General features: G+C 48.2%; 1 protein-coding gene and 1 long non-coding RNA gene across 5 annotated transcripts in view; one reads left to right on the top strand and one right to left on the bottom strand.

The window, feature by feature from the left end:
- Positions 1-20,861, top strand: part of RPGRIP1L (RPGRIP1 like) — a 1,159,147-nt gene that overhangs the window by 13,633 nt on the left and 1,124,653 nt on the right. The window lies entirely within an intron of this gene.
- LOC147674111 (uncharacterized) lies at positions 11,755-12,735 on the bottom strand. The gene is made up of 4 exons (XR_015302550.1): positions 12,585-12,735; positions 12,359-12,460; positions 12,175-12,263; positions 11,755-11,974 (listed from the first exon to the last, which is right to left on the bottom strand). It is a non-coding gene; the product is annotated as an uncharacterized LOC147674111 (long non-coding RNA).

Raw genomic sequence — 20,861 nt, 5'->3', positions numbered from 1 at the left:
TTTCCTTTAGGCATTTCGTGGGTAGAGGGTCCTGATAGTGGTTGTTTGGTTTGATATCCGAGAGCGTTTTGGCAACGGTATTTTGGTCATAAATTTTGAAGTTATCCCAATGTGCCTTGTTTTTAGACTTATTTCCTTCTGTTTTTGAGCTGGTATCGAGCGTAGACAATGGCTGGTTAGTTAAATTATCTGCTGCACTTTTGAGCTCTTTCTCAAGCGAGTTGGCTTTCTCTGTGAAGAATGTCGAGAATTGTTCGCAGCTTAGTGAAGTTTTAGTGTTCTCTTGTGCAGATTTGGCTAGTTTATTTGATTGTTGCTTTAAGATTTCAAATAGTTTCCTTGGTCTGTTTTTGGCATTGTCCAGTTCTGATCTTATAAATTCCTTTTTGGAGTTGATGATCTTTTTGTTATATTGGTTTCTGATTTTTCTGAGGGATTTCAGCTCAGAGGGTGATGGGTGTTGTCTCCATTTTCTTTCAGCCAATCTCAACTTTCGCCTATCTTCGTTCAGTGCCCCACTGAACCATGGATTTTTTGTCTTCTCTGTGACTCTTTTCCATTTTTTTTTTATAAAACTTTATTGTCACATTGGCAAAGAAGTTATTCACATCAACATTGTTTCCCATCTGCTGCACATGTATCGCAAAGTGCACCTCATATATGTATAAATCACAGTGCAGTCCGTTGTCTGAGTTCATTTTCACTAGAAGGGCAAGTAAAAAGTAATCACGACTTTATCGCATATAAACTCACTGAGCAATATTCCATACCCTCCCCCATTTCGCAATATGCCCTCGTTTAGTACAGCAGTTGGTTGCCAGTAAGTGCGACTAAGATAAGAAACTAATTCTACAAAATAAGAAAAAGAACCTAACTAATGCCATCACTTCAATAAAATGTTGTACCCTTTCAGAAACAGTGGTCATCCATCATACACATCCCGTACAATGTTTAAAGGCAATGTTGTGATCACGCTCCATCCCTTTACAAATCAGAATAACATAACCCCGCCCTCACTCTCTAGTCCTCATCCTCCTCTGAGTCTAGGTCCTCATCCTCAGGTAGGGCTGCACACGGTTCGCCCCTATATTTATTCCATGGCATCCAGACCTTATTCCATTTACGGGGGCATGCCCGCATCACGTATACCGCCCGTTCTCTCACCATTAGAAGGTCCATATTTCGAATCCAGCCAGCTATTGTAGGTAAATCTTGAGCACCTCACTTTTGAGCAATGTCTCTTTTGGCCACTGTCACAGCCAACGTGACCCATAATTGTCCATATCTACCCAGGTCAGTGGAGTCCCAAATGTTCAGCAGGCACCTGCGGGGCTCAGGCAGGAGTGACACCTCAACTGTTTGGGAGACTGTGCGCATAATTTGTCGCCAAAATTCCTGGATCAAAGGGCAATCCCATATGGTGTGCAGTAAAGTTCCCTCCTCCCCGCATCCTCTTAGACAGAAGGGGTGTGGTGCCCTGTGTATCTTGTGTAGAAGTGTTCTGGTGTAATAGGTGCGGTGGAGGATCTTAAGTTGGACCAGCCTAAACCTAGCCGAGATGCCCACTTCTCTTGGTGACGCTAGTGCCTCATTCCATTCCGTGTCATCCATGTCTCCCAGTTCCCCGACCCACCTCTCTCTAAGCTTCTGCGCGGGGTCTGCCAGGTTATTAACCAGTTTTTTGTATGTGAGAGATGTTGCCTTCTGTTCCATAAAGTCTGTTAGTAACCTGTCCTCTAGTGGGGACGATTCCGGGAGCGAGGTGTCAGGTGGAATGGCGCGCAGAAGGGCATGTCGTATTTGCACATATCTGAATGTTTCAGTGGGTCCCATACCATACTGTTGCTGTAGCTGCGAGAAGGGAACCACCGAATCCTCACCCCAAAGGTCGCCTACTACTGAAATCCCTATTTGATCCCATTGTGTAAAGCCCTTGCTAGATCTTAAGTTTCCCAATGATTTAGCGTCCCACAATGGCGTCATCCTGGTGATTTTCTCTTTCCACCCTAGTCGGGATTGTGCTGTATACCATAAAGTCGCCGTATGGAACGTCGGTCCAATCAATCTCCGAACCTGTGAATGATTATATAATACTGAGAGCATGCCGTCCGTCCCTAACTGCGACCAGTCTGCCTTATTTTATATAATGCTGCCCGTCCCAGTAGGGTCAGTGGTAGGGTGGCCCAATATTTAACGTCCGTGCGTAGTCGCGCCAAAGGTGGCACCAAGTTCGCGGTGTAGAAGTCCGCAGCAGTAGTGGTGATGTGAATACCTAGGTATTTAAACGAGTCAGAAGCCAATTGCAGGGGGCAGTCAGCTCGTAGGAGCGGCTCCGGGCCCTTGAGTACAAACAGTATAGATTTTGACCAATTCAGGGTGTATCCTGATGCTTTTCCGTGCTCGTCGCATAGTGCCAATAGGGCAGGAACACCCTCATTCGGATTGGTCATGTAGATTAGCATATCATCTGCATACAGGGAAACCTTATCTTCCCACCCGTCCTTCCATGTGATGCCCCGAAACAGCGGTGTCGCTCTGAGCAGGATAGCCAATGGTTCCAATACCAGCGCGAAGAGTAGGGGGGAGAGCGGGCATCCTTGTCTGGTGCCGCGCCCCAGGGGAAAAGGCCGTGAGATGTGGCCGTTGGCCACTACTTGCGCCATCGGTGACTCATACAACAACCGTACCCACGCTATATATTTCGGGCCGAAGCCCATACGTGCGAGGACCGCAAATAGGTATCTCCATTCGACCAGATCAAATGCCATTTTGGCATCCAGGGATAAGATGACAGCTTGTTCTGAAAGGAGATGCGTCCGCGCCATGACCCCGTGTACCCTCCGCAGATTCAGTGCAGTATTCCTGTGCGGCATGAAACCTGATTGGTCGGGGTGTATTAGGGTGTGTAGGTGGTTGGTTAGACGACTAGCCAGGAGTTTAGCCAGGATCTTCACTTCTGCGTTAAGCAGGGAGATGGGTCGGTACGAGGTGCACAGTGTCGGTGGTTTGTCTGGCTTAGGAATGGCCACTATCGTGGCCGTGCGTTGGTCTAGAGGGAGTTCGGCTTTGTCTAAACTTTCCTTGTACATATTTAGTAGGGGCGTGCTCAGCAAGGAGGCCGACGTTTTATACCATTCTATGGGTATCCCATTAGGACCCAGCGCCTTGCCAGATTGCAACGACTGTATTGCTAATTGGACTTCGGTGTCTGTTAAGTCAGTGTCCAGTTCCTGTTGAGCTTCTTGCGAAAGCGTGGGGACAGTAATGTGGTCGAGCGATGCTAACGCCTCCCGGTCCGTGACCATCCGGTCTGGGGTGTAGATTCCCTGATAGTGGCGTGCCAAGGTGTCTACTATGTGTTCAGGGTGCGTCAGCAGCTTGCCTTCCTGTGTACATAATCTCTGAATACCTCTATTGCAACCCCCCTTTCTGTCCAGCCAGGCCAACATTTTCCCGGCCTTATCTCCTACATCATATACCCTGTGTGCGGTGTTCGCCAAGTGCCCTTTGGTAACCGTCGTAAGATGGGCCAGGTGTTGCTGCTGTTTGAGGTGTAGCTCATGTGCGGTGTCAGGGGTGGGGTCCGACATGTGAGCAGTGTTTGCGGTGTGTAACGCCAGTTCTAGTTGGGTGAGTTCACGTCTGGAGTCTCTCTTGTGTCCCGTGATAGTCGCTATAGCTGCGCCGCGCAGGACTGTTTTATATGCCTCCCATAGTATCGAAGGAGAGGATACCGACTCTACATTTTCTGTAAAGTAGTGAGTCGATGCCTGTTTGAGTTTCTTCCTAATACCAGGGACTTGCAAATAGTTGGGATATATCGGATAGAGCCTTGCGCGTTTCTTCTCTTTATTGGTGAGGTGGAGGGATATTGGAGAGTGATCAGATATACCTCTGGGCAGGATCTCTAATTTGTCTACTAATCCCAGTCCCACTCCCAAAAAGAAAAGGTAGTCAATACGGGATAGACTGTTGTATGAAGAGGAGTAGTGTGTGTACTGAGTTGCTGTGGGGTTCAATTGACGCCAAACATCTGTCAGGCCCAGTGCGGCCAGAAAACCAGGCAGCGTGGAGGTCCCTCTCTGGCGCTCCCGCACAGGAAAGGTGTCTAGCAGCGGGTCTGTTATGGCATTGAAGTCTCCCCCAATGATCATGTCGCCCTCCGGAAGGTCAACAAGAAATTGACCCAGCGCCGGTAGCGCCGTCGAATGTAATGCTGGGGGGATATACACGGATACCACAGTGAGGGGTCTCCCTTCCCACTGGCCACACAGCGCCACAAACCGACCCTGGTCATCCGCTCTGCGGCTATCAACCATAAAAGAAGAGTTTTTCTTAAGGAGTATTCCCGTTCCCCTGGACCCTGTTGTGAACTCCGCACGGACTGCCATGGCATATCCTCGTCTATCAAGTGCTTTGCAGGTGGACCCAGCCAGGTGTGTTTCCTGCAGCATCACCAAGTCAGGCCCATGACGTTTGATTGTTTGTAGGACCAACCCCCTTTTAATTTTATCCCCTAGGCCTCTTACATTCCAAGAAAGCAGTTTTAAGGGGGAGACCATTACCATCGGCGTGCCGCCTTCAGCGGGCGTGTTTCGATTCTGTTGGGCCATTCGGGTTCAGGAGTAACGTTGCAAATACGAGGAAGTGGAGCGTGATAGCTATGTGATGACTCGCGTTAGGGTACCAGGAGTGTATGGTCTGTAGTGTGACCGCGATCTCCATGGAAGTGGTGATGACTGAGAACAATAACCAGAACCATAACATTATAACAACCCTTCCCAACCCCCTCCCTGCTTCCCTGCACCACGGACGAAAACCCGCCCGCATCCCCAACTTGGCAGAGTGCTTAAGTCCCTCCCCGTCCATCTTACTTGCTCGTGGGGTTGGTGAGACCCCAAAACACATACAGTAAGGGGGACCCATGGGCAGTTTAATGACCAGCTCCGAATACAAGCCCAACTAACAGTATTCACAACAGAGTACCAGAGGGTCAGTAAAACGACAGGCTAGTTAAGAAAGACAGAACAGGTGTAGCGCTCCCACTATCCATATGATTTCGGGGCAAATGCTAAAGAATATATATATATATGTATGTATATATCTCTATGCCAGATCAAAATCAGTATCTGGTCTCTGGCTCCCATCAGTCACCACTCGGAACCGCCCTTCATCATTTGGGGCCCCGAGGACCAACACTGTACCAGATCTCGGTATATTGACAGAAAGAGAAAATCTTCCTGTAAGTCTGTGTGTGTTGGTATTATGGTCAAAACCATATATGTTGGTGAAGTGGCTGATGGGGTTGGAGAGAAATCTACAGTGCAGTGCAAGAAAAACCAGGAAAAGAATAAGGGTGAATAAAATTGGTTTAAGGAGCAAAAGATAATTTATTAGGGTTTAACTCCTAGCACCAATGTTAAAAAATAGCTCAGACAGGGTGAAATTATAACCTGCCTAGTGGTGTGACGTGGTCGACATGTTTCAGCAAACCTGGCTATTAGCCTTGCTTTCTTCAGGACCTATTAATTACAGCTACTGCAAACAAAAAACCCAACGTGACAAGTAAGTAAAAGGGTAAAAGGTAGTGTGGGAACGACACAGAAAAGTCACCTGAACCTCCAGGTTGTGTCTGTTCCAGACCTCTTCTTACACTCAGCGGCGGGCTGATCAGTAAGAGATATACGAGGTCTCCCCAGACGGCACAGATGCCGCAAGGAAGTACCGACGGATAGAGCGGTGCTTCACCAGTCCTGAGCCGCAGCCAGGCGAGGTGAGGTGTATATCTCTTACTGATCAGCCCGCCGCTGAGTGTAAGAAGAGGTCTGGAACAGACACAACCTGGAGGTTCAGGTGACTTTTCTGTGTCGTTCCCACACTACCTTTTACCCTTTTACTTACTTGTCACGTTGGGTTTTTTGTTTGCAGTAGCTGTAATTAATAGGTCCTGAAGAAAGCAAGGCTAATAGCCAGGTTTGCTGAAACATGTCGACCACGTCACACCACTAGGCAGGTTATAATTTCACCCTGTCTGAGCTATTTTTTAACATTGGTGCTAGGAGTTAAACCCTAATAAATTATCTTTTGCTCCTTAAACCAATTTTATTCACCCTTATTCTTTTCCTGGTTTTTCTTGCACTGCACTGTAGATTTCTCTCCAACCCCATCAGCCACTTCACCAACATATATGGTTTTGACCATAATACCAACACACACAGACTTACAGGAAGATTTTCTCTTTCTGTCAATATACCGAGATCTGGTACAGTGTTGGTCCTCGGGGCCCCAAATGATGAAGGGCGGTTCCGAGTGGTGACTGATGGGAGCCAGAGACCAGATACTGATTTTGATCTGGCATAGAGATATATACATACATATATATATATATATTCTTTAGCATTTGCCCCGAAATCATATGGATAGTGGGAGCGCTACACCTGTTCTGTCTTTCTTAACTAGCCTGTCGTTTTACTGACCCTCTGGTACTCTGTTGTGAATACTGTTGGTGAGACCCCTACAGGCACCGGCCAATGCCCGCCCTACTCAGCTCCATCAGCGTCAAGTCCCCAAGGGCTGTAAACCTGCAGTGTCTCATGCAGCCCAGTTCGGTCAGCCCTGAATAGGTTGTCCAGAGTCAAGTGGGTCCCTCTCAAGATCAGAATCCAGCGTCGTCACACCTTCTTCAGTCGGGGGGTCTCTTGGCGGGTGACCCGTCGATTTTCCGCTGCGTTGAGGCTGTCGGTCTCTGTGCGGCCTCTGGGGCTGGCCCACCTGCCTCCAGCCATCCAGCCATTCTCTAGCCACCTCTGGCGTGTCAAAGAACCAAGTTTTTCCTTCTGCCACTATGCGCAACTTGGCGGGGAAGAGCATGGAGTAAGGCAGGCCTTTGTCTCGCAGGGCCTTTTTCACTTCCGTGAATGATTTTCTGCGCCTAGCCACGTCTGCCGTGTAGTCAGGAAAGAATGCCAAGGTTGAGTTCTGTATCCGCACAGGTGGGGAGACTCTCGCCGCCTGAAGGATCGCGTCCCTGTCTCTGAAATTGAAGAGCCTGGCCAGCACAGGACGTGGAGTGGCACCAGGCTTGGCCGCTCCCCCAGGAACTCGGTGTGCTCTTTCAACGGAAAAGAAGTGCGAGAGGCCTTTAGGTTTCAGTTGGTTTTTAATTAGATCCTCGACGTATAGGTCCATTGCAGCTTTACCCTCCGTCTCTGGCAGGCCAAGTATGCGGACGTTGTTTCTCCGGGAACGCCCTTCCTGGTCGTCCAGCTTCTCTTGCAACTGTCTAGTGACTCTTTCCATGCGTTCCATTGCCACTTGTAGGTCCGAAGTATCTTCTACGAGTGATTTGGTGACTACCTCCACTTGCGACACTCTCTCCGTCATTTTCTGGAAATCCGCCCGCATCAGGGTAACCTCGGTGGAGATGGAACCCACTGTCGTTCGGACCTCGTTGAGAGTTTTCATTACGTCTTCCAAGGTCACCTTCGGAGTACCACTCGGTTCCAGGGCCGTGCCAGTTGAGTGACGGCCACCAGACTGTGAATGGGCATGCTGGCCGTATGCGAATTTGTCAAGCTTCGCCTGCGTCGTCGTGCTCCGCGTACCCTTTCCAGCCATGTTGTCGCGGTGATGGAGGAGCAATGTGCACTAGGGTGCTGGGCAGTTCTCGGTCTATGAGCCTCGGGATTTCTTTTGTTGTCGAGCCTTCCTGTGTGCGCTCCACCCGGTGCAAGGAGTTGACTGTGGTCTTTTCTCCCCCTTCTCTGAATCAGGGCCGTGATGCAGCGCATCCAGTGGTCGCGGTGGTCAAGACGATGGTCTCCAAGGACCGCAAATGTGGTCTGTGGTGGAACTGCTCCGGTATCCAGCGCGTTGTATAGCGCTGCCAGCCGCGGCTTTGTAGCGCCGCCGTAGTGGGTCGTGTCGGGGGGTCCCCTGTGCAGTGCGCCTGATCTCTCTTGTTTACTGTGGCAGTAGCCCCAACGCAGGATCGTGGAGATCAACAGGGCCCTACTCGGGTCACCGCAGCCCCTCGCCTCCGTGTCAGGATGCTGGAACCGGGACGCGCCTAATTGGGGTAAGTTTCGTACTGTTAGCAGTGCTGGGAGGAGGCGGGGGGCCCCGGCTCGTATCTCCTTACCCCGGTGTAGGAGCGGCGGATCTGGTTGCTCGGCGTCTCCAAGATGGCGTCCGCCGGCGTCCAGGGATGTTTGCCGGTCCGTGCCGATGTGCTCTGTGCCTCCAGACAGCGTCAGTAGGAGCCCCGGCCTGGACTGCTCACTCAGACCACACAGGGGGAGGGCGCGCTGGAAACACGGCGTTGTCCCGTACCTTTCGCGGCAAGAAGGCTGCAGCGACCGGTCAGTGTCCCAGTGCCCGGGCCGGGGATGGTTGACTTCCGCCCGGGTTCCACGGTCACTACAGGCCGATGCTTTCAGGCAGGCGCAGGCCTCGGATCCTCGTTACTGGACGGAGCAGTTCCCGATGCCAGAGAGCCACCGGGGTTGGAGCAAGTAGCGCCGCCTGGGTTCCTGAGCCTAAGGCGCTCCTTCGAGCGGGCAAGAAGTCGGATTAGTGTCCGGATAGATAGCGCGGGCCGTTTTGCCTGTAGGAGCTCCCGCTTCAAGCTGCCGCCATGCTCGGCAGTTGGCCACGCCCCCGACTCTTTTCCATTTTAGTGGCAAGGTGTCGTTGACAATATTCGCAACTGACGTTTTGTAGTGATCTGTCAACTCTTTTACATTCTACAGGTTGCTAGGTAGCTTCAGGTCTCTCTCACATCTTTCTGCTAGTCTCCCAATATTCTCCTCTTTTGTGTCGCGCATCCATTTTTTGACCTTGACTGGTTGCGAGGTCTTGCTCTTTTTCCATGTGGGTATCATGAATGTTATGGCATGATGATCTGACCAGTCACACGGTGCTATTGAGAAGATTGAAGTATCTTCTTTTCTTGATATTATCCAGTCTAACGTTGCTCCTTTCAAGTGTGTAGGTTGCGTGCATGCTTGAGTGAGGTTTAGCTCCGAGAGGAAATCTTTAAGCGCGTTGACCAATTTATCATTGCAGTCATCCCAGTGTAAGTTGAAATCACCTAGGTAAATGTTCTTGGTATCGGTGTTATAGTTGGCCGTTGTGATCTCCATTAAATGTTCTGTGAACTTGGCGTTCTCTCCCGGCGGGTGGTAAAACGCATGCAGGTTGCATCTTTGATTGTCAGCTGATCTTATATTTAGACTTAGGTATTCACAGGCCTCTAGTGGGTCGGATTGTATTTGGTTAATCTCTGTATCCGATCGGTGAATGCAGGCTATACCTCCACCTGACTTTTTTGGTCTATCTAGTCGCACAATGTTATACTGAGGTGGTACTAAGAGATCCATGGTTGGAGAAGATGACTCCGATAGCCACGTTTCTTTCAGGATTGCCACATCAATACCCTTGTTGATGATGAGGTCTGCTATGTCTGATGCGTGTTTAGTTGCAGATCGACAGTTGAGTAGAAGGCATATCAGTGGTTTCCCTGAGTTGCTAAGATTCAGATTTATTGCATCCGATGTTAGCTGGATTTGTTGTAAATTGTTGAGGTTCGATTTTCTTTCATTCCGTCTGAAAGATCTATTGGGGTCAATCGGTACTGTTTTGATTCTCTCCCCTCTCTTGTGGTCCGTTTGTCCGTAAGTTCTGAGTATGGCTAGGGTATCCTCATTCGACCAGGACTTCGTCCTAACTGGTCGGTTGTGTCTGTTTGATAGTGGCATGGCCATCTCGTTGCTCTTTCTTTGTGAAGAATGTACCAGGTTTTGGATATGCGTGACCTTGGAGGTGGGTGCATACCGTCATTTTCAGTATTTTGTCCATCGCTAGGAGGGTATTAAGTGTGTCTTGAGCCATGTTGCCAATTTGTTTCTGAATCTCTTTGATATTTTTCTGGTTATTGTAGAGTGTTCTCTTCGTTATGGATAGCCTATCTATCCGTGCTTTACATTTTGCTTTCCTATGTGTTTGATCTGATCTTTTTGCCGAAATATTTTCCTTATTACCCACTGTTTGGTTGTTATTTTCGATTCTATTTATGATGTGGGATGTGCTTTCTGTGTTTTGAGATGTGAGCAGTGCATTTGTGGGTGGGGATCTAGGTGACTCTTGCGTTGTACTAGCGAGCTCTAAGGATTGGTCGATACCTTCTAATAAATCTGTGTCCCTGTTATCATTGAGTGGCTCACTCAGAGGAGATGACTGCGCTGAGTGAGGTGACTTTTCATTTGGAAGCCGCATCATCTCTTCCTTTTGTAGTTGGTCCTTTTCCTTGTTCGCCTGACTCGTTAACCTCTTTAACCCTTCTGTCTTCTTCTCAAATGTTGTTAAAGACAGCTGGATTTTATCTCCTGATCTTGTAGCTTGATCCTGCTGGCCTCCATTTCGTTTGTCGTCTCTGGTCATAGAATTGGTATTGTCAGTACTGTCTGCTGGTGGGGTCCAGTGTAGTTGAAATCTTGGGCCCTCTAACTGTGTCTCTTCATTTGGGAGCGGTGTCGTCTCTTCCCTTTGAAGTCGGTCCTGTTCATTGCTCGCATGTCTTTCCGGTCTCTCTGTCCTTTCAGACTCATTCTCCGATGTTGACATTCCTATTTCGATAATGTCTCCTATACTTGTAGCTTGTTCCTGGTGTCCTCTCTTCCGTTGGATGTCTCTGGTGGTTGTATTGTTATTGACCGGATTGACATCTGGTGTAGTCCGGTGTGGTTGACTACTTGAGCACTCTAATGATTCCTTTAAGGACGGGAAAACATTGTCAAACTTCTCTAGTTCGCTGTTTGATGCTTGTATCATCACTATTCCAGTTTTATATAATGTGATGCACAGTTCCGCTCTGCATCTTTTTGATTGCATGATCATCATTTTTGCGCCATGTGGAATATTTTTTATAGTTTTTGTGTTAAGCATTCTTGAGATGACGTTGCGCCATTTAGCCGTTTTATTTGTGAAGAAGATCAGGTCGTTCGCTATAGTGCCTTTAACTATGCTAATGTAGGGGTCGGAGAATAGCGTGTCTGGGTTTTTTCTCAAGATGTTATGTTTGAATTTTTTGGCTGCGTTTTTGGACAGCTTAGCAGGATATTTTATGATCTGGGCATTCCAGCCAACTGACTGTAGATAGCTTTCTTCCATGTTTGCTCCTCTCTGTGGTCTTAAGGAGACTCTACTCTACTCTATTTGACTGCTAATCTGAAGTCGTTTCGATGAGTTGAGTCCTGCTGTTCTGGCTAGTTGTGCTTACTTGCCTCTCCAACATCTGCGAAGGCCACCAACTTGGGATCAGGCCTTGCTGGTCCTCATTCTCTGTTGAATATTGCCTCTCATTGTATATGTTTTTATCTTAAGGTACTTATTTCCTGGGCCTCTGGAGGGGAGCCGCTGTAGATTATGAAGACTCTTCTCTACTCTATTTGCCTGATAATCTGAAGTAGTTTCGGTGAGTTGAGTCCTTTTGTTCTGGCTAGTTGTGCTTACTTTGTTGTTACAGTTCCATTTTAACTTGGCTGGGCAACAAACTGAAAACCGTAGTGTTTCTGTGGGCAAAAGATAAAAATAAATATTAAATATAAAGAAAAGGGAAACTGGTCATCGGAGCTATACAGTAGAACATAATGGAGAATACATTTTTAGGAAAATGTTCGTATATATATGTGCACCACTGTCAATGGATGGTGGTAACACAACCAGGAAGCACATGTCAATGAGGGCAGAAACGAGAGAGGGAGCTGGTAAAGATAGAACATACCCAATGGTCTCGGGCCGTGAACCGGTATTCTACATTGTGGCCTCACATTCGCTCAACAATTAGCTATAAATACATGTAAGATTACTTGGAGGGATAGATGGCTTACCTGTAACACACGCCCAGGAGTTACTTCATAGGGCTAGAGAAAGGAACATCGATATACTCGGAGAGGTAAATACAAAGAAAGGGGTACTGTAAAAAAGACGGAAATGAGGAGAAAGTATTTTAAAAAAACACCTTTTCAAATGTGGGAATACAAAATCACAATTTGGGTCAGAGAATCCAGGGCAGAGTCAGAATGACCAACGGTCAGAACTTCCAAAATACATCTGTACATCGGTTGGGCAAATTAAATTAGAAGGTTACAGAAGAGACTTAATTCGCAGAATTACCTCCAAGTTATCCGGATGTGCATACATAAATTCAGGGGCAACAGACCGTGAGTGTAGAGGAGAATCTTAAAAAGGTGCATACATCGGGTCTGAAACAAGAAGAACGAATACAAGTAACACAAACGTGGTAAAGAACGACGTTCGACTGATAGTAGATAAATCATGGGCACTAGGTGGAACTTACTCGTAATGATTTTCACGAGTCCCATGGGGTGCTTCAGGTAGTGTGTCCCCCGAATCAAGCTTGGCTCAAAAAGATGAAGAGTGATACGCTCGGGCTAATTCCCTGGGAAGTACAAAGCAAAAAATTAGTTTTGCTTTCAACTACGGACGAATCAAAAGGTTTTTGTAGATAAAAAAGCCCAGCGGTCGATAATGTGGGCCGCGTAAACTACCAAGGGGAAACTTACTGGTGAAATCGCGGAGAGGCTCTCCCGACGGTCTGCTGCCTGCTTCCTCCGAGTGAGAGAAGTGGCACCCGGGTATGCCTCAGGTTTAAATAGAGAAAACAATTTAGTAAATGCTTTTCACCTGAGAGGGGGACGGCATCCGCTGCACCGAAATCCGAGAGTCGCCGAAATAGACGAAGGGCATCTCACAAAGTAATGAAAACAGAAACGTTAGGAATAGAAAGTGGACTGACGAAAACAGGCTTTTCCACCGAAACCTGAATATGGAAAATGAAAAATACAAAATGAAACAGTATTTAACGGAAAAAGCTATCGAATAGCATTTTCCCAAGGAATTGATTCATTTAATCCGGAGACAGCCGTCTCCATAGTGAAAATCCAAAACACTTCCCTCTTACTTCTGAGGGAATCGGTGTTTCCATCTTTAGGGCAAAAGTAATCTGTATATATTAAATAATGTGTCTGATGTTTATAATCCTTTTGAACAAATGAATGTCTTTTCTATTTATTTAAATATATGAAAATAAAATAATTTTGATATCCGACAGTGTTTTTGTGGGCAATTTCCTACTATCTGTGCAATTTTGTCCTTTAGAATAATGGGAACTTCCCGGTCATGTTTTGATTATTGTTGAACTCCCTGGTGGGTTGTTCCCCTTTATCCTTTCATTAGGTTCAGTGTCCCTTGTCTTGTTACTTATGTAGTTGTGCTTACTTGCCTCTACAATGTCTGCGACGGCCACCATCTTAGGGTCAGGCCATGCTGGCCTTAATTCTCTGTTGATTATTCATGCCGATTGTTTATGTTTTTATCTTAAGTAATTATTTCCTGGGTCGCCGGGAGGATCTGTGTACCTCTTATAATTTGAATAATTATCATTGATTAGATTCCCAACTCCTTTGTTCGATTTTATTGTCTGCCCTTTTTTACGTCAGGCAGGGCAGTTCTGACTGTCCCGTGTACAGTTTTCACCGTATTCTAAGTATGACCCCCCCCTTTTTTTTTTTTAGTAAGTCCTGTACTGATGCCCTCCTTTTTCATCAACTCGTGAATGGGATTGGTCAATTAGCTGTTCTTATTTGTAGAATTGCCATTTCCTCAGCATCATATGTCTGCCGAGGTCGCCATTTTACGGTCAGGCAGGGCTTTATTATTCTTTCCAGATTCTTTAATATTCCAAATATACATTCCTTTCCTCTAGCTTGTAATTGTAGAACTTAGGCTCCCTCTCTTTCCAATCTATTCACCGATCGTAGTGAGATCAAATCTTAAGCTATGAAGTTAGTCCTCTTTCCATTCCAGCTATCTACTTGTATATCTGTTATTGTCAGTAGCAGCCGCCATTTTGAAGACAGGCATGCCGGATTCCGAGCTTCCCTGAGCTCCCTCTCTGCTTTGACAGCCACATTCAGGCAGAATTTACCGCTGTATTCAATTTTGTTCTTGTCCCCTCACCTCTGACTCGTCTGCATCTCCGTTCGGCATCCTGGCGCAGGATCGGCTCGGTTGGTGGGGGGTTGGCGATCTGACCCCCGGACCGGGTTCACGTTGTCTAATCTTCTGCCCCAACACTCAGTCTCTCCGGTGCAGGAGCGGCGCGATTAGTTCAGCGCATTTTCTCTTCGCTCCTCTTTCATAGCCGGGCCATCACTCATAGCTCTTCTCCATAGACCCTGCGCGGCTCCATCATGGCGGCGCCAAAGTGCTCCATTACTCTCTCTCGAACTCCGATGCAAAACGCCAGCCGTCTCCCGTATGCAGTCCTCCGTTACCGCGGTGGTGGGTGCCCGCAGTCTGTAGCCTTCTGGTAACTGTTTTGAGTTTGAATGCACATCATAGGAAAATATACTTATTGGCGCAAAGATATGGCACTATTAACTTTGATTTACCGTAACTTCAAGCCAGACACAGATGACTGACAACATTTCTATAAAGAAGAAATAATAGAAATAAAAGCATCAGCTAAGTAAAGCTTTTGCCCACTAGCCCTATCCACGAAATGCACGTCGTTTTAGGCAAATGTGCAATGTGCATAAGTGATATGGGAAAATTCCTCCATTCAGCGTGAAAAAGAGCCAGTGGCAGCCATGGGCCATCTATTGATCCACGTTGTGTGTTTTCACGGGCAGAAGCAAAATGTGTGTGGCAGTTGAACAAATCAATGGATTAAGACTGCTCACTCAATTGCATGTAAGTAGTCTCTGACTCTAGGCCAGGGCTTCAAATATGCTGTCACAACAGAGAACAAGTAATTCACACAATGAGACCACAAACTAGCCTATCAGTTAATAGAGAGATTCAAGGGTAAAGGGATAGCAAACTAAAGGAGCTGAGGATTTAATTCTAGAAGGAAAACAGAGAAGCAGCATGGAATGTTGAAGGTTAACCATGATATAAAACATTCAAGTTAAAATAAAGATTATGGGCCTGATTATGATGTTGGTGGGGACATTGGTGGCGGTCTCACCTGTAGTGTTCTACTGTTACTGGAACGTTGGGGGTATTCTGTATTCTGAGGCAGACGGTTGATCTGCTGAGTCGTCTCTCTATTGTGATTGTTCAAGCTGTCTCTGATATGGATTAAATCGACTTACTTTTCACCATAATGCGTGCCTCTTCATTATTACACGAACCACATCCAGCATAGCAATCTGACCACCGCATTATGATGCAGTTGGTCGTACCACAGTGGTAGGAGGGGCCGACCAACGCCTCCGACAGGCTCAAGTAGCCGGGTGGTCCTATTGCAATGGGAAGGCTGTCAGAAAAGGGCGTTGGGGGCCTCTAAGAGAGCCCCCTCCGCTATGTGGCCCTGCGGGCATCTGTGGTGCCCCCACAAACATCCATGCATGGATGTTTGAAAAATGCTCTTTACTATTGCGGCTTGTGCAGCAGCCCTTTTCCTGGGCCGCTGCTCAAGCCGCAATGCAGCATTTTATGTTATGTTAATGTTATTGACATTTCTAAAGCACAAACTGCTACCCGAAGGTATCCTGGCGCTACATGAAGTCCCCCTCCATGCCGATTGTAATGCAATTGGGCTATCGGGACCACTGACTCAGACTTTGAGAAGGTAACGGGGCTAAAAGTCAACTGGGCAAAATCCACTTTATATCCCCTCCATTCGGACATTCCCCCACGAGAGGTGCACGCTGGGTCGGTCAGACTAGCTTGGAACGGTGAGGCCGCAAGGTACCTGAGACACAGACTATATCACTCCCCGAAGGACCTTTTTGAAGGCAACCACCGTAGAACACTGAGGGACATCCGGACTCAAATCAACTTCTGGTGAACCCTACCCTTAGCCCCAATAGGAAGAGTGGCCCTATCAAAAATGGTAGTAGTGCCCCGTCTTCTTTACCATTTTGCAAACGTGCCGGTAATCCCCTCCACAATCCTTCTTTCGAGAACTCAATTCCCTTCTAAAATCTCAGATATAGGGGACAGGACACCGAAGGGTAGCCTTAACAACACTGCTACCAATGGATCAGGGAGGACTGGGCGCCACATCTTTCGATGCCTACTTCCTCACAGCGCAACTCCAATGGCTATCCCGCTGGACAGCGGGATGCCATCGGGAGGAAACTGTCTCATATGCAGGGCCCCTGACTATCCCTGCCATACACCTACCGGGCACCCGACCGGACCCGACCCATCCCATCCCATCCCATCCAAGTGACAGTAGGTAGGTAGGTCCTGCATGCAAGGTATACATCGCCCTTTCCGTGACACACCGCTATGTTCCCCACTGGTGCCGCTAGCGTGCTTGCCCGGGGGCCGCTGCTACTACACGGCTGAAACGTACGAGACGTACGAGTCTGGACAGAACACTCACTTACAGAGGTGGAGTCCTTGTTTGCAGAAGGACACCTCATTCTGTTCGGGGACCTGAAGGAGGGGAGCAGACTCCCAGTCAGACAATTTCTCCTACATAGACAAATCGTCTTGGATTGTAAACAGACCTGGGATCTAACCAGGGGGAAACGCCACAACACACCCAACATTCCACACGATACAGACCATTGGCACAGGAAGCCACATTATCACTTGCATCTACAGAGCTATTCGATAGCTTACATCCGCTCCACTCACCCAACTTAGGCCAAAGTGGGAGGAGCAATTCGGGTGCATATTGAACAGCAAAGAATGTCAGATCGCATTAGAACACCACAAGAAAGTGTTGTGTAACCAGTGTTTTAAAAACATTCAATTTAATATACTACATGGGGCATATCTGACGCCAGTTTATCCTATGACATAATTCCTATGCCCACGTTGCCACCACCCTAACGCCACATTCCAATATATTTTCTGGACCTGCCCCACCCTGTAACCCTACTAGGCGAAAATACACAACATACTACAAGAAAACACGGGTGTCGCAGGACTCAACACACGGGAGGCCTGCGCATTGGGAATCTCCAGGCGTAGGAAAGATAGAAAGGTGAAAAAAAGGTCTGCATCGCAAACCTTCCTCCTAGCAAATCAATGCATTGCAATGCACTGGCGCTTACCTACAGGGCCTTTAATAGAGGCATAGAGAGAAGCTGTAATTAAACGGGGCGTGGGGGAAGAAGACGCGATTAGGTTCAAAGAAGCACGTGGGATGCAGCGCCACCACATCTCCATGAGTGGGCAATACTCCTTCAAAATTTCAAGCAAAAAAAGACACCAACCCAATCACCCAGGAACTCACTTATAACAACGGGACCCTCGAACCTTCCCCTCTCAATCATAAACACGCACAAGCATACCCCCTCACCGGATCCTTCCCGTCCACCCCCCGCCACCCCCAACCGATCCCACACGGACACAACACTGATACCCCCGCTATGATAACTCTGTGCCCAATGCAGTAAGGCCCACAAGAGAAAGACACACAGACGCTGGCCCAACACCCATCTCCCAACCACATTCCCTTAGTTTAACCCGCAGTTGGGTAATTGTGCCCACAACGGGCACCCACAGAAGACCTGCCCAGCGATTAAACCTTAGCACCAGAGACAGCTAATGCAGACTCCGTGCATCTCCATCCTGACCACACAATTGACAGCCCAACCAAACACAAAACCTAAGAGGGTCACCTCTCAGAGATGTAATGTATTTATTTTTTTTTTTTTAATTTTTGGAAAACCTTTATTAGACATCATAGGCAAACAAATACGGGCCTACAACCCACCGGCCGGCCTCGAAATCATTTAAAGCACATCAGCAAGCAATTGGGCTCTCAGCAGCATATCGAACAGAACACGAATAATCCAAGTTACACTGTAATTAAGTGCGCCGCCGAGAGGTAGGAGGAGTGAAGGTTTAATTTTAAATTTTTAAAAAGGTCCAGAGTAATAGGAGCCAAGAAGGATCAGAGTCCAAACAATCCGTACCAGGACCGAAATGGGCATCAGTATGCAGGAGCATCAGCGAGCGTTATCCATTAAGCAAGAGGCTGGTGGCGAATAAAACAGGAGAGAAAGCAACCAAACATCATATGTACCCCAGCCACTACCCACAACGTGCCAATCCACCCCTTGACCCAGGGTAATAAGAAGAAGAAAGTGTAGAAGAAGAAGAAGAAAAATAAGGCCCATAGTAACTGAACAATCGAAGAAAAAAAGGACCCCCCACCCTACACGCATGCGAAGGCTACGGCCTACCCCCCCCTAAGCAGTGTGTCTGTCGCCCCAAGAGTACCCGAAATTCAGAAGAAAGAGAAAGAAGGAAAAGAAATCACATAAGACGGGAGGAGGGCCAATTAGATGTTCAAAACAATCAGCATTGTTACCCACGGCCACCCATCCCCGGACCCCGACCCAGTACCTGACCAACATTTAACTCCCAAAATGTCCATTACTGTCCCAGTAAAGCACACAACCGGATACAGCCAAAAGAGAGAAACATCCTCATCCTTGTCCCCTTCGATCCAGCATGTCGACGGAGTCCAGATCTAGAACAGCCACCGTTGACGGAGAAAGCGAAGGTGAGGTCCACTGCAGCGCACGGCGCCAGCCACCAAAATCACTCCACCACAGAGCCAGACGATGAACGCACACCCAAAAAGGGGCAACGCACAGCAGCAATGTTTGAAGGGCAGCCGACAAATACAGCATTCTCAACTCCAGGATGGACCGGTGGGACCCGCGAGGAAGCCCCGAAGCAGTCGTGAGGCAAGGCGCCCAGACACAAGTCCCCGGTGTCCGCCAAGGACCAAGATCTTCACACATCCCTGCAACAGAACTGGGAAGCTCGGCAGCAACTACAGCGCTCACATCCAGCGCCATCAAAACCGTCTGTGCAGGGTGGCAGTCACAGACAAGCACAGGGTGTGGCGAAGTGCACAGCACAGGGGGTTCGACATGTCCATCCGAGGGCTCCGCATTAACAGAGTTATCCTGTTGGCATTGCAGGTCCAGGACCATGTCACGCACAGCAACACGGAGGTCTGTCAGGGCATGCATCACATCAGCCAGGCTGGGAGATGCCGCAGAATGAAAGAGAACTGCCGTCCCACACACCCCGGGCGCAGGATCACATCGTAACCCTCGAGGTTGGTTGCCTTCGGCCATCACTTCAGCCCCTCGCCAGTAGCTGATCCCCAAATTTTGCCCCTCCGGGGAACACAGTTGCGGAACGGTACCCTTCGCTCGGCCACCCGGCGTCAGTACCGCACAATCCACTGGGAACACGCCAAATGGCCGCCGAGCGCCCAGCTCAAAATGGCTCCCAATGCAGCTCTGGGGAACAAGAAGATGTCCAGCGCCGTCCACCGGTAGAGGAGAGGGCGAAGTCTATCGTCCACGGTGGCAAAACGGGTCCGGCGCGAAGGCGTGCAAGGCAGGGCGGCCCGCTGCAGCAGGGAAAGCAAGGCGGCGATAAATCTCCGTCAGCCGGCCTCGTCCTGTTACAATGTCGGCCGTGGTTACAGCTTGGGATTACAGCCTCCGGAGAACAAAGACCCGATCTCAGCACTGCAACACTGTAGCAGAGACCGGAGCACCTCGCCGTCTCTACCACCAGGATCGCGCCGGGAAACACACCGCTGGATACAGGAGCGCCTCACGGATCCGGGACGCCGAAAAATGGGCAGGATGAATTGCAGGATGATCTGCGGTTCGGGAGATGAACGAGAGGGTCGGCGGAGCCGAGGGATCAGGCGGCCATCATGGTCGCGGGCTAGGCTCCTCCCCTCGAGATGTAATGTATTTACTGTCTATTATACGTAAATGATACCACTGTTGAATGCAATGTGTAAAATGGAAAACTTAATAAAATGGTTTAACAAAAAAAAAAATCAGGACCGCCGACTCCTTGGGTGATGGGCAAGTGGCAAACTGGGAGAGTATATAAGATCCACTCCTGCTTTCATATTAAATTTGTCCTGTGCTTGCAGTGTACATTTGATTGTGGTATTGTGTTTGTGTTGAATGGGGAGGAAGGTTGCAAATAGAAAGTCTAGAGGAGCTGGCATCACAAATTCGCTTCCACAGCCAAGTGTAGGAGAAAGGGGGTGGTTCAAAACCAGTGGAAGAAGTACATCTGGGTGCATATATAATATAGCTCCAGTTCTTGGGCCTTGAATCCTCTTCTGTGGAATGGCAACGTGAGGTTTTCCCACCTTATCCACGTCTGTTGCCCAGGCAAGGCGTACCGGGTGGTTTCTAAGTGCCGTAAAATATGCTGTGAGTGGGAGCGTTATAGTAATGAACAAGTATAGCGGTTTGGAGAGTATCACCATGTTTATGAGCCCTATACGTCCGGCCAGTGAGAGCGGGAGTGCCATCCATCTGGAGATATGGTTAGTGCTGCCTGCAAGGGTGACCCTATAGTTTGCCCGCAGGAAAGCCTATAGTTATTACACATAGCTGTTTCCACATCTTGCTTGAAGGGTTTCATTCGTATAGGTGAACCATGCGAGACTTGATGAATGCATGATTCATCAGCAGAATAATTTCTTTGATTGACCGTAGCAAACGTAATTGTCCCTAATCTAATATAAAACATTATTAGTACAACAATATCTGCTATGAGATTAGAGCTAGTTCCTTTCTACCCTGGCACATTGCGGTTCCTGGATTCTGATAATGGCAGTGGCAACATATTTCACTACTGTAGCCTGAGACAGAAACTAGACTTTGCGTATGGACTTCTCACAGTTGTTGAAGGGACTCGCCTCTTTGCCTAGCTATGATTCTTTAAACTGTGCTGCCTGATAGAACCAGTGTTGCCAAAGCCTCATCTCATTGTGCTCTTCATTACAACAGAACCAATATGTAGACCAAGGT

Source organism: Lissotriton vulgaris, chromosome 12 (genome assembly GCF_964263255.1).
Source record: "Lissotriton vulgaris chromosome 12, aLisVul1.2, whole genome shotgun sequence".
NCBI classification, from domain to species: domain Eukaryota; kingdom Metazoa; phylum Chordata; class Amphibia; order Caudata; family Salamandridae; genus Lissotriton; species Lissotriton vulgaris.
This window is presented reverse-complemented; position numbering and strand designations above follow the sequence as displayed.